The 13708-nt window shown below is 35.1% G+C and overlaps 1 pseudogene; it reads right to left on the reverse strand.

The window, feature by feature from the left end:
* Positions 1-6218: 6218 nt before the first annotated feature.
* Positions 6219-11256, reverse strand: LOC109170957 (annotated as a pseudogene).
* Between the last annotated feature and the right edge of the window lie 2452 nt (positions 11257-13708).

Consider the following 13708-nt stretch of genomic DNA (forward strand, 5'->3'; position numbering starts at 1 on the left):
CTTATATAGGGAGTGGTGTACTAAATATCATTAAACAACGTCATTAAACCTTGGCTTTGTAACATCTGAAACAGCCAGCCATAACCCAGGATTTAAATTCAAAATTACATCTGAATTAAATGAAAATTAATTCTGTAACAGAGAAATTTAATCCCACATTTCGTCCGTTGGCCAGGCCGAAACTAGCCAAGTTTCGGCCTCCCAAGGGCCGAAACTATAGTTCAGTTCGGTCTGGGCCGAAACCCAAGTGACTACTCATGCTGGAAAAATGATACCAAAAGTTGGCATAACTTAGCCCGTAGGTGCCGGCGCACACGAGCTCGGGCTTGAATCAAGCCTCTTCGATCTCGTTTCTAGTTGGAATTTGACGGTGTACAAACAGAGAAGTTGATGGAGGACTAAAAGTGTCCAACAACCAATAAGCGTGGCTACAAATTGACAATTTATTTTATGGAGGACCAATACTGTCCAATGCATAATAAGTCTAGGACTAAAAAAAGAATTGGCTCATTAGATTAATAGTAAAATAACGACCTATAATTTTGATCTAAATTATTATTAACCCATTATTTTCCTTTTTTTTTCCTGCAAAATCTTCCTTATATTCATATTCATTAGATTAATAGTAAATAGAAATAATTTTAGAACATTATGACTTCTTGAATTACAAATTCTTTTCCATTTTCCTTTTTTTACCGCTAACCTTATTATTATTAAGTGTTTGGGCGGGAAGTTAAAAATGAGGTTTTTGTTTAAAAAAATAGTATAGAAGTATAGATTATTAATAATCAATTTTTTATTTTTTTAGCAAAATCTTCCTTTTATTTATTAGATTAGTAAAATAACGCCCTGTAATTTTAATATAAATTATCGATTATTTTCCTCTATTTTTTTTCTATTTTTTGTTTTCCAAAATCTTCATTATATTCATATTCATTAGATTAATAGTAGAATAACGTGTAGAAATAATTTTAGAACGTTATGACTTCTCGAATTATGGATTATTTTTTATTTTTTCCTTTTTTACTGCTAACCTTATTATTATTAAGCGTTTGGGCGGGAAGTTAAAATGGATGATTTCGTTTTTAATAATAGTATTGATTGATTAGATTAATAGTAAAATAACGCCCCGTAAATTTAATCTAAATTATTAATAATCGATTCTTTTTCATTTTTTCTCAAAATCTTCCTTATATTCATATTCACTAGATTAATAGTAAAATAATGCGTAGAAATAATTTTAGAACATTATGACTTTTCGAATTACTGATTCTTTTTTATTTTTCATTTTTTACTGCTAACCTTATTATCATTAAGTGTTTGAGCGAGAAATTAAAATGGAGGATTTTGTTATCAATAATAGTATAGAGTATAGATTATTAATAACCGGTTCTTTTCCGATTTGTTGGGCAAAATCTTCCTTATATCCATTAGATTAATAGTAAAATAACACCATGTAATTTTAATCTAAATTATTAATAACCGATTCTTTTTTTTTTCTTCTTCTTTTTTTTTTTTTTTTTTTTTTTGCAAAATCTTCCTTATATTCATATTCATATTCATATTCATATTCATTAGATTAATAGTAAAATAACGTATAGAAATAATTTTAGAGCATTATGTCTTCTCGAATTATGATTTTTTTTTTCCTTTTTTACTACTAACCTTATTATTATTAAGTGTTTGGGCGGGAAGTTAAAAAGGATGATTTTGTTTTTAATAGTAGTATTGATTGATTAGATTAATAGTAAAATAACACCCTCTAATTTTAATATAAATTATTAATAACTGATTGTTTGTTTGTTTTTTTTTTTTTTTTTTTTTTTTTTTTTTTTTGCAAAATCTTCCTTATATTCATATTCATTAGATTATTAGTAAAATAATGCGCAGAAATAATTTTAGAACATTATGACTTCTCGGATTACGGATTCTTTTTCATTTTTATTTTTTACTGCTAACCTTATAAATATTAAGTGTTCAAGCAGGAAGTTAAAAAAGGATGGTTTTGTTTTGAGTTAATACCTCCAATGGTCCTCCAAGTATTAGCCATATACCAGCTATGGTCATCCGACTTTTAAACAACCACGAGAAGCCCTCCAAGTTTTTAAAAATAACCACCCGTGGTCCTCCGTTATCTTTGTTGTTAAAGGGGTGTTAAATTTGAGGGCAAACATGTCTTTTGACCTATATTAACTAAAAAATCAATCTTCTTCTGCTAAGATAATGGACGATAATGTGGAGAAGGAACCTGCGCGGGCATAGTCAGAGTGGATGGGTGTCGTGGTGGTGGTGGGAGAGGTGGCTGGAGCCTGACCTCCGACATCAGCGACAGAGTGTGCTTATTAACTTTGAACATTTTATTTATCTTGAATTCTGTTGGAAAAATTAAAAGATGAAGTATGGAGAATATTTGTGTGGCTAGCGCATCTTGCTCTCTTCATATGGACATCACCTTTTGTGCTAAGTTATGGACTATATTCGTCATTTTCTTTTTTTTTTTTTTTGGCTGGGATGGAGGGGGCTGCTTACTAATTACTATAAATAGCAGCTCCCAACATCGTTTTAGAACACACCTGAATTCGAGTTATTAATTCTATTCCCCTTCTCTCTCCCTTCGTTTGTGCAATAGTGAGGTTCGCCTACGTGATTGCTAGTGCAAGCTATCCGTAGTAGGTTTGTGTAGCCTGTCGAAAGCGTGCCAGGGTTCTAACTGCACCCTTACCCGACAAATAACATTTTTAAGGTAGTGTTATTATAACACGGCACAGGTTTCCTTTCAACTATACACCTGTAGTGTCCGTGCTTCTTAATAGGCTTCCAGATCGCGTGTTGGCATTGTGAATATTTTCCAACAATTAAAAGCGTTATTTCGGCAACAGTCAACCTTTAGTGTTATGGCACCTTTTGTCATACACGATCTTTCAAAGATCACTGCGCTTGATGAAAAAAATTACAAAAGATGGGCTTTAAAAATGTGTATCCTCTTTGAACAATTAAAGTTGGTTTACGTGTTGTATTCAGTTGCACCTGAACCTACTCCAACAGTGTTCTCTCTTCTTGGTGCTACAAAAGCTAACCATGAAGTCATGAACCTGATTACACTCCGGGTGAAGAATCGAGAGAAAGTAGCCCTGAAATAGATTACATTCTGGGTCGAGAACCAGGTATAACTCTGATGCATTTTAGAAATGACAATGCGGCAGCTAGAGGATACCTTCTATCACAAATGAATGGCAATTTGTTCGACATCTATGTCAAACAAGACCCGGCAAAAGTCATTTGGGAATCACTGTCAGAAAAGTACGGTGCCAATGAAACTGAAAATCAAAGTGTCTGAACCGTCTACAACAAAAGGAGTGGAAAAATCAAGAAGTTCAAATGAAGATGTTTTGTGTGCGGAAAGCAAGGACACCGAGCATACCAGTGCTACCATCACAAGGGCAAAACTAGCAAAAGTCAATCCGACAGAACAAGATGAGTATTGAGTCTCTTTAAATAAGTAGTTATTTTGAGTAACTATAATTGCTCTAGGTCTAAGGGCTCGCATGAAGTATGATTTTCTTAGTACTAAATACTAGTTGGGTTGCCTAGGTTTTGATTACTTAGTAGTACTTTTTTCTTTAGTATGTTGAACACTAATGACATTGATTGAAATGATTTGTGCATAGATATTGCTCAATTATTTTTATTAAAATAAAATAAGAGCATGTATCAAAGACTTCAATTGCAATTTAATGAGAACATGGAAACGTCACCATTCTTGAACACTCTGTCTAGGAAGATGGTTTTTTAGTAAACTTCGGTTTCACCACTCGACCTGGGAGTGCTTAAGAAGTAGGGTGTTGATCATGCAGGCTAGTTAGAGCGCCACTTGATCTCAACCTGAAATGAGGTTGACTTTCATGTGTTGTTAAACAATCAAAACCTTGCAATAGAAATTGTTGAAGTACTGCAATAGTAATATTGATCTGCATCATATGAATACTCTATATGAGTTTTAATCTCCTCAAGTGAAGGAAAAGTTGTACAAGTGGCAACTTTGAATTCACCTTGTTGAGAGATATTTTCTAATAAATGTTAGTTTGAACATATTCTTTGTGTATGAGATTAATTTCTTGTAAGAATATGATGTGAAATTTGTGATTATGTTGTTCAACTTGAAGTAGCATGTGGAAAACATTATCTCTATGGCTTACTAACAATGAGCATTTGTATATAATATATATACATTATTTAAATTCTGGGTTGAGTCATCTTGAAAGACCTATAATTCTTGTTTAAAGGGTAATTATGATGGGTTGAGATAACCAAGTTTGTTGAAATATATTCAACTATTGAGTATGTATGAGGTAAAGTGCGGAGCTACTATAATGTTCCACAAAGCAAATCGGAAAAACTCAGTCTACAAAGGAGCTAATGTTGGGCACCAAAAGATCAATCTGGGTAAAAGATCAAATACATTTGACAAAAATATTTTTAAGTGTTGCATTGTGGGGGTGATTAAATCCTTATATTTTCACCCAAAGTTTCTCTGTGGTATTGAGAATAATTATGAAAGAGAATGTTTCATGTTAAGCATGAAAATCTCAAGGGATTATTTACGAGTAAACGAAGTACTCGTCAAAGTGTATGTAAGTTCGATCAAGAGAATCAACTTACTTGAGGGCTAATTATGAGGATTAGTCATTGATTCATTGGAAGGACTTAAAGTCCAAGTGGTAATAAATTTGTTGTGGGTCCCACTTCTGTGGTCAAACGAAGCCATGAAAAGAGTTACAAAATAGTACACTAGGTGGTCATTCCTACAATGTGTACTTGTGAGGTTGAGCTACATCTCTTAATGAATTCATAACTCTTTGAGAATGGTGGTTTTGTTGAGATAAACCTAGTGAATTCACTGCATAATGACTTGAGTACAAAAGTGTTATTGGTGACTTATACTCAATTGGGGTGGTCTATTTTGAGGTAGACCTAAAGAGATCCATGACTTGAGTGGAAAAGGGTTAACCGCATCTTACGAAAGATAATTGGGGGTATCCCAAAAAGCTAAGTGGCTGAGAAACGTGTTGATAACCGTGCAGTTGTAGGGGTGTCCAACACCTTCATTACATTGTGATTCATAAACTGTCGTTTGCATTGCAAATAACAATGTCTATGATAGAAAGAAAAGACTTACAACTGATTTATGTCTTTAACTACTCTATAAGCCTTTAATGGTGGTCTATACTAAGATAGACTTGATAGAGTTAAAAGTCTATATTGAGATGGACTTGACAAGACATAAAAATCTGTAATGCGGTAAGACTTGTTAGAGTTAAAAGTCTATGTTGAGATAGACTTTGACAGGATAGAAGTTTATATTGAGATATACATAACATTCTTTAATACTAAGGGTGTCCATAAGAGTCAAAGAGTTTGACTTTCATAGAACCTGCCTTTTGAGTTGGTGTGTGCATTAGAGTTCAAAATGTATCTAATTGGTGAGTTCAAGATTCATATCACTCTCGGGAAGAAAATTACTCAGTGTCACTACGTGTCAATTCAAGTTCTCAAACACTGACATTAAGACCAACTCATTTGTATTGCTCAGACATTATCTTTTTCCTTTCCTCTTTAAATTTGTGGGGGATTGTTGGAAAAATTAAAAAATGAAGTATGGAGAATATTTGTGTGGCTAGCGCATCTTGCTCTCTTCATATGGACAACACCTTTTGTGCTAAGTTATGGACTATATTCGTCATTTCCTTTTTTTGTGGCTGGGATGGAGGGGGCTTCTTACTATAAATAGCAGCTCCCAACATCGTTTTAGAACACACCTGAATTCGAGTTATTAATTCTATTCTCCTTCTCTCTCCCTTCGTCTGAGCAATAATGAGGTTCGCCTTCGTGATTGCTAGTGCAAGCTATCCGTAGTAGGTCTGTGTAGCCTGTCGAAAGCGTGCCAAGGTTCTAACTGCACCGTTACCGGGCAAATAACGTTTTTAATGTAATGTTATTATAACACGACACAGGTTTCTTTTCAACTATACACCCGTAGTGTCCGTGCTTCTTAAAAGGCTTCAAGATCGCGCGTTGACGTTGCGACTATTTTCCAACAAATTTGACTCTTTGTATCTTTGAATTATGTTATATATTATCTTTGGTGTTGTATTCCAAAATTATCTTAATCATGTAGAGAAATTTGTCAGCTTTTTGTTTTTAAAAAGGAAACCAAAAGCAGAAAGAAAGTTTACTTATATTTCTTCAGAGCATAGGACAGAGACAATGAAGCAGAATATATACATAATCTCTATGTATAACAAGTCATACAATTTACATGACAAAAACCATGTAGGGGGATTGATGTTGTTGTTCAACAATCAATAGTCGTGATTCTTTGTGGAAAGCCTTTTCAAGAATTCGTAGGTGGTGATCATGGTGGTGGCAAACACGGACATTGATGCCCACATTGGACCCAAGCCTCTATAACAAGCTCTCCACCCACCTTCCATAACTAAATTCCTCAGTGTTTATCCTACTCCATTGTCGTTGCCATCAAGAACCTGCAACCTCGTCTTAATTGTATCCATCGGCATTGTAATGAATGCTGATATGCCCCCAGCCATGGCGGCACTCAACCCCTGAACTGCCATAACCGTCTTGGTATCACACCCATTGCCATTGCCATTATTGTCTCTCTTACGGAGGTAACAACCATAGCTGCTCCAAACAAGCCTCTGTGCAACAGAGTAGGATGCCTATCAAACTGCGTTTGATGGAGCATATATGAGGATTGAAATCCCAAATCCTCTATACAATCCTCTAGGTCCATCCGTGCTGAGAATTTTCCTGAAGCCATGGATTCCATTCACATATTTCTATGACCCGCCTTGTACCATCAGTCGCTGGCTCACCACGTCTACTGGGGTCCACACTAGCTGTGCCGCCACGGCGGCTGCTATGTGGTCCGGCAACCCCAAGCTAACCATAGCGGTGCCTAGATTACTCTTGGTGATCTCTAGGGCACCCATATATAGCACTATGGCAGGATACTGATGATGAACTAGTTCCTGCAGATTCTGACAACGATCCTTGTCGGAGTAACATCTCCGGCCATAATCCTCCTCCGCCTACAGCTTCCGGTCAGTAGTGTAACACCCCACTTTTCTTAAACTTAATTACAGTTCTAAAACCAAAATCAAGATAAACTAAGCATCAGATAAACAACTTAAATAATAAACTAGTGGGAATGTCATCCCACAACCACCTCTCCACGGTAATTGCACAGGCTAAGGATGGAACTAAATCATTAAACCAAACTAACATTCAAATTACATAACTTAAAGTCACTTGGGGAAAAACACCCCGATGTCTATCATCGAACATAAGCACCATAAGTCTACAATCCATCATCAAACATCATAATAATAAAGAGAGTTTAGACTACTAGATCTACTAAACTAGTCTAACGCGATCATCTCTCAAACGCTGGACCCACCTAAAAGGGGTTTTGCAAAGCAACAAGTAGACAAGTAGGAAAACACCCGTTAGCACGAAGCTAAGTATAACCACACTCAACCCTGTAAAGTACTACAGTATATACTTTAGAAAAACATTTGATCACAAACTCAATCAAACAATCTCAACACTTAGACAACTTTAGATACATCACAGACTTTCTATATGCTCGCAACCTATAATATCAACAGGCATGCTTCAAATATAAATAACTCATCAACATAAATACTCCAACACATATTTCTCATAACAAAACTCATCATAACGAACTCATGGTAACAAGCAATTGCATACTATCAATCAATACGAAATTATCTTCATGCTTTCAAGTTCTCATCTTGCAAACTAGATATAAAAGACATCAAAATGCAACTAAGCAATCATGCTCAATATACAATCTCGGTTAATCATTCTCATTATGCAATCTAGTGCAATATTATACTCAAATGCAATCTCGTGCAATACTATAAGTATACTCAAACACTCGTTTGTAAAATAGAATACTTTTCTGTGGAGGTTTCTTAGAGCCACAAGGACTCGCTTGCTTTCTTTTCTTAGAGTCGCAATGACTCGCTTTCTTTCTTTCTTTTCTTAGAGTCGCAATGACTCGCTTTCTTTACAAATGGACGAGGTAGGAACTATGCTCAAACTCTGTGGTCTAGCCAGCCTAATACTCATCTCGTCCACCGAACCACTCTCTTGGTTCTATGCTCAAACTCTGTGGAATCAGGTATCGAACTATCAGTGTGTACACCCCCTGACCAGGATTCCAAGCATGGCGGGCAGTTTCCAACCTCGTAACGTGGGAATACGCCGCGTTACATATATTGGGACCGCAATGTCCATATCTTTCTTCCGAGAGGACGTAGTCCAAACAGGTCCTCCAAAACAAGATTTTCCTCACCATAGATATATATAGATATATCGCTCATGCATCTCATATATGCAACACTTAACTTATGCAAAAGACATGCACATACTTCTCAATTCATTTTCAAAGACAAGATAAAGATGCTCTACGTGGAATGAGATTTTTGGAAAATAATACTTAGGCTCACGTTGGCCACTTATGCACTTTTAAAACATGATTTACTTGGAATGCAATTTACTGTACAACATGCTTCAAATTTATCTATCACAGTGATCTCTCAAGAACTCAATATGATGCTTGGTTTGTAACATATCAAACTCCGTATATTTCTACCATCAAAATAGACTTCGAATTCCATTGAACATATAACACATTCTACTCATGCTTTTCTAACAATTCTTATTCGCAAAGTGTTCATGCTTCTCTAATCAATACACAATTGGCATCAGGAGGATAAAACAAAGCAATTCCCAAAATAGTGAACTCAAATATCATTACTGTGAAGCATTTCATCACAAATTCTACCAAAACATGCTCATTTCTAATCCAAATTCAACGAAATCAAAGACAAAACGTGCGTCAAGACGGCCCCGAGGTACCGATCCACAAGGGCCCGTGACACCTGGTCCGAAACGACACGTAGCTGAGCCACATGGGCCCGCCCACTGCACAGGAGCATCTCACAGTCCAAGGGGCGGGGCTCATCAAGGCCCGCCCCCTCAAGCCGCTGACTTGCCGGCCCTAAGCAACGACCCTCTCCGAGTGCCGTTCCCTAGGCCCGGCTGGCCACGGCTCTAGCCAACGGTCCCCTTGTTGGGCCGTTGGCTAGGGCTGGTGCTCTACGGGTGCACACTGCTTGTGCACCAGATGATTTCTTTTCATCTGTTAAGCATTTTTAGGCAAATCTAACACATCCAAAACATCAATAACACATCATAGGCAAGTAATAGATCACTTAATAGCTCAAACACTTCAAGAATTTAGCATTTCTACTCATTTCTATCCATAAAACAATGGCTTCACAGAGCCAAACATAAGATGGGAGTCCATGGGGTTATACCTCATCTTCTTCTCCTTCTTGTATGGATCCCTTCTTCCTCTCTACTCAACCACTACTTCCTTCACCACCTCGACACCCCAAACAAACAATAGATACAAAGCTTAAGGATATAAACCTGAGAGATTGGAGGCAAAAGAGATGGAAACCTTAAGGAAATCAATGGATGGATGAGAATGAAGCTAAGAGCGTTACTGTGTTTTGTTTCTTCTTGTCCACAGAGAGATTGGAGAGGCAAAGAATGGGATCAGGAGACAACAATGAAATAGAGAGGTTTATATAGGGTGTTAAACCCTATGTTGATGCTCAATTATTAGTGGAGGGCAAAGTAGTCTTTTGGTTGATTCTAAAGAAAAAGTCAAACAATGGGTTGAAAGGCTTATGGTCCACCTTGCAACATAGACCATAGTCTAGAAAGATGATTTTAAATAGTTTGGGGTCAAAATAGATTTTTCCAAAGATGATTTCTAAACAAGAACACTTGGTTCAGATGCCTCCCGATCTCACTCGGATAGGTTTCTCAGTTTAAAACTTGGTACGCGAAATACCCGAAAATTTAGAATTTTGGACATAAAATAAGTTCCGGTGTTGAATTAGTTTAAAATGTAAATCAAAATAATTTATTCAAACACCAATTTATCTCAAAAAAAATTTAATGGAGTGAAAAAGGCTATTTTGGAATTTCTTAAAATTGGATTTATAAAATTAAATTTTGGGTTGTCACAAGTAGGTCATCCAATGCTTAAGATAATCGGAACCCTGGTGTTCTTGAACGAAGCCAGCGACGCGAGACGACGGGATGAGAATATAATTGTGTTGTATTCAATAATAATGTCTGGGAGTACAGGGGGCGAATATATAGAGATGCTAGATAGAATCCTAGTCTAACAAGAATAATATAGTCCTAGTCTAATATGAATAATATAGTCCTAATACTAATATGAATAATATAGTCTTAATACTTCCCCTCAAGCACAAGGTTGGCTAGCCAAAACATTGAGCTTGTCACGGAGAGAGTTAAAACGAAGAGACGACAGAGACTTTGTGAAAATATCCGCTAGTTGATCCTTGGTTGAAATAAAGTGCACTTCTAACTCCTTTTGGGCTACTTTATCGCGAATAAAATGATAGTCAATCTCAATGTGCTTCGTGCGGGCATGAAACACTGGATTGGCACATAATAAGTAGCTCCTAAATTATCACACCATAGTCGAGGAGGAGACGTAGGCGGGATGCCGATTTCATGTAACAGAGAAACGAGTCATGTAACTTCTGCAAATACATCAGCGAGTCCCTTGTATTCTGCTTCAGTCGAAGAACGTGCCACAGTCTGTTGCTTCCGACAAACCCAAGATATAAGATTACTGCCCAAGAACACAGCAAAGCCACTAGTAGATTTGCGGTCATTCGGATCGCCAGCCCAATCTGAGTCAGAATAGGCGTGAATATCCATAGATGTAGACTGAGAAATACGCAGTCCAAGATTCAGGGTGCCTTTGACATACCGCAGGACTCTCTTTAGAGAGGCCCAGTCTGTAGTAGTGGGAACATGCATATGTTGACACAATAGATTAACAGCATAAGATAGATCCGGACGAGTTACCGTAAGATACTGGAGAGCACCAGCAAGACTCCTGTATTGTGTTGGATCGGTATTGGGAACGGCTACGTTGTCTGTGATTTTCGCAGAAGAGACAGGCATGATTACTGGCTTGCAGTCCACCATGCCAGCACGTTTGAGAATATCCTTCATGTACCGTTGTTGGGATAAAAGCATACCGCCAGATAACGGGACAGTTTCTATTCCCAAGAAGAAAGAAGGCACACCCATATTACGAACTTTAAATTCAAGTGCTAATTTATCAATAAGAGCAGTAACACGATCTGAGTCAGAACTGATGGGTGTCGAAACCAACAAATAATAAATTACTTACTCTATAATTTGCAATAGTGATGAGTAAGGTCGTACCCACGGAGATTGGTCAGACTTATTTTTAATCAAAGATTTAATAAAGAAAGATATGAGAATTGAAAATTAAATAGCAACCACAAAAAGACAAACAATATGAAATATCAAATAATAATAATAATCACCAGGACTATGTGGTCTAATGGTACCCGGGTTGGACTTTCATTCGGAAGGTTATGAGTTTGAGCCTCGGTGGAGGCGTTATTGGTTCTTTGTGTTTCAGTAGGTTGAGAAAGTATATGACCAGATACTACAATGTAATAGAGCCAGTAGCATTCAAAAAATAATCTATATATATAGTAAAACTATTTGGTAAGTAAATGTCAAATGGAAATTAAATAAAATCTCTTAATTGGTAATATTATATATGGAATTATATTCTATAATATAATTGATAATATTATTGTTCAAGTATAAAATAAAATTAAAATAACAACAACAACAATAATAATAATAATAATAATAATAATCCAAACAAAACTATATACAAAATAAAATTAAAATTAAAATTAAAAATTAAAAAATAAAAAATATAAAAAAAAAAAGACGACAAAGGTGGCTCCCATTAGTAAATGATGTGGGATCATTTTGATCCCACATTGAAAATGTTTGGAAAGAGGAGCTCTAGATCTCCTCTATATAAGAGGAGCAATGCTCTTTTTACAACCACACAATTGCTTGCCCATCAATGTGGGCTGCTCTTCTTACAACCACACAATTGCTTGCCCATCAATGTGGGCAAGTATTGAGAAGTCCAAAGGCTTTTTATAGTACTATTATTGACCCGACAAATTATGTTGTGGAAATGTGTCCACCTTGCAAGGTAGACATAGTTCAAAAATAGTTCATAATTATGAATATAATAATCAATATATAGTTCAAAAATTATGAACATATAGTTCTATAATTATGAAAATAGTGTTGTGAACATAATTATGAACACATAGTTATCTAATTATGAATATAGAGATTCAATAATTGTGAATATGAAATTCAAAAATTATGAATATATATTTTTATAATTATGAACATATAATTCAATAATTATGAACATAGAGTTCTGTAATTATGAATATAGAGTTCAATAATCTTGAATATGAAGTTCAAAGATTATGAATATATAACTTTATAATAATGAACTTATAGTTTAGTATTTATGAACATAGAACTGCAAGGTGGACACGGTTCCACAATCTATTAAAACTCAACGTGTCAAATGGCTCTTATATAAAAAAAAAAAAAAAAAAAAAAAAAAAAAAAAAAAAAAAAAAAAAAAACTTATCTTAATGGATTCTTATTTTTTTAATTTTTTTTTAATTTATTAGGGTGTTTGGGAAAGATTAACCAAAAATGTATATGAGTTGTTTTAGTTTTTAGCAATTTCGAGCAAATTGTTAAGTTATTAAATAATATTTTTGGTGTTTTGATAAATATAAAATGTTAAATAGATGAATTTCTTAAAATTCTAACGAATTTGTCAAAAAATCAAATAACAATAACAACAACAACAATAATAATAATCTAAACAAAAACATATACAAAATAAAATTAAAATTAAAAATAAAAAAGAAAAAAAAAATAGACAAAGGGGAGTCACAGGCTCCCTTTGTAAATGATTTTGAGATCATTTTTATCCCACATTAATTGATTGAAAAGAGAGAGCTCCTCTATATAACAGGAGCAATGATCCCCTTACAAACATAATTTCTTGCCCATCAATGTGGGCAAGTATTGAGATGTCAAAAGCTTCTTATTTAAGAAGCCTCAACTTTGTCTTCTTATTTTAGTTTGTATTTATTTGTTATTAATGGGGGTTGTGAAAGATTAACACAAAATGTATGTGTTGTATTAGTTTTTAGCCATTTGGAGCAAATTACTGAGTTACTATATAATTGTTTGGGGGTTTTGATTAAAGTTAAAATGTTAAAATGACGAATTTGTTAAAATTTTGGCGAATTTATCAATAATCAAATTAAAAAAAAATAAAAATAATAATATAATAATAGTAATCCAAACAAAACGATATACAAAATAAAACTAAAACTAAAATAAATATGAAGAAAACAAAAGGGTGCCATGGACTCCCCTTTGTAAATGATGTTGGATCATTTGATCCCACATTGGTAATGTTTAGAGAAGGAGCTCTTGAGCTCCTCTATATAAGAAGAGCAATGCTCCTTTTACAAACATAATTGCTTGCCCATCAATGTGGGCAAGTATTGAGAAGTCCAAAGATTTTTTTTTTAGTATTATTGACCCGATAAATTATGCTGTAGAATTGTGTCCACCTTGCAAGGTAGACACGATTCTAAAA

Source organism: Ipomoea nil, unplaced genomic scaffold (genome assembly GCF_001879475.1).
Source record: "Ipomoea nil cultivar Tokyo-kokei standard unplaced genomic scaffold, Asagao_1.1 scaffold0019, whole genome shotgun sequence".
In the NCBI taxonomy this organism is placed as follows: domain Eukaryota; kingdom Viridiplantae; phylum Streptophyta; class Magnoliopsida; order Solanales; family Convolvulaceae; genus Ipomoea; species Ipomoea nil.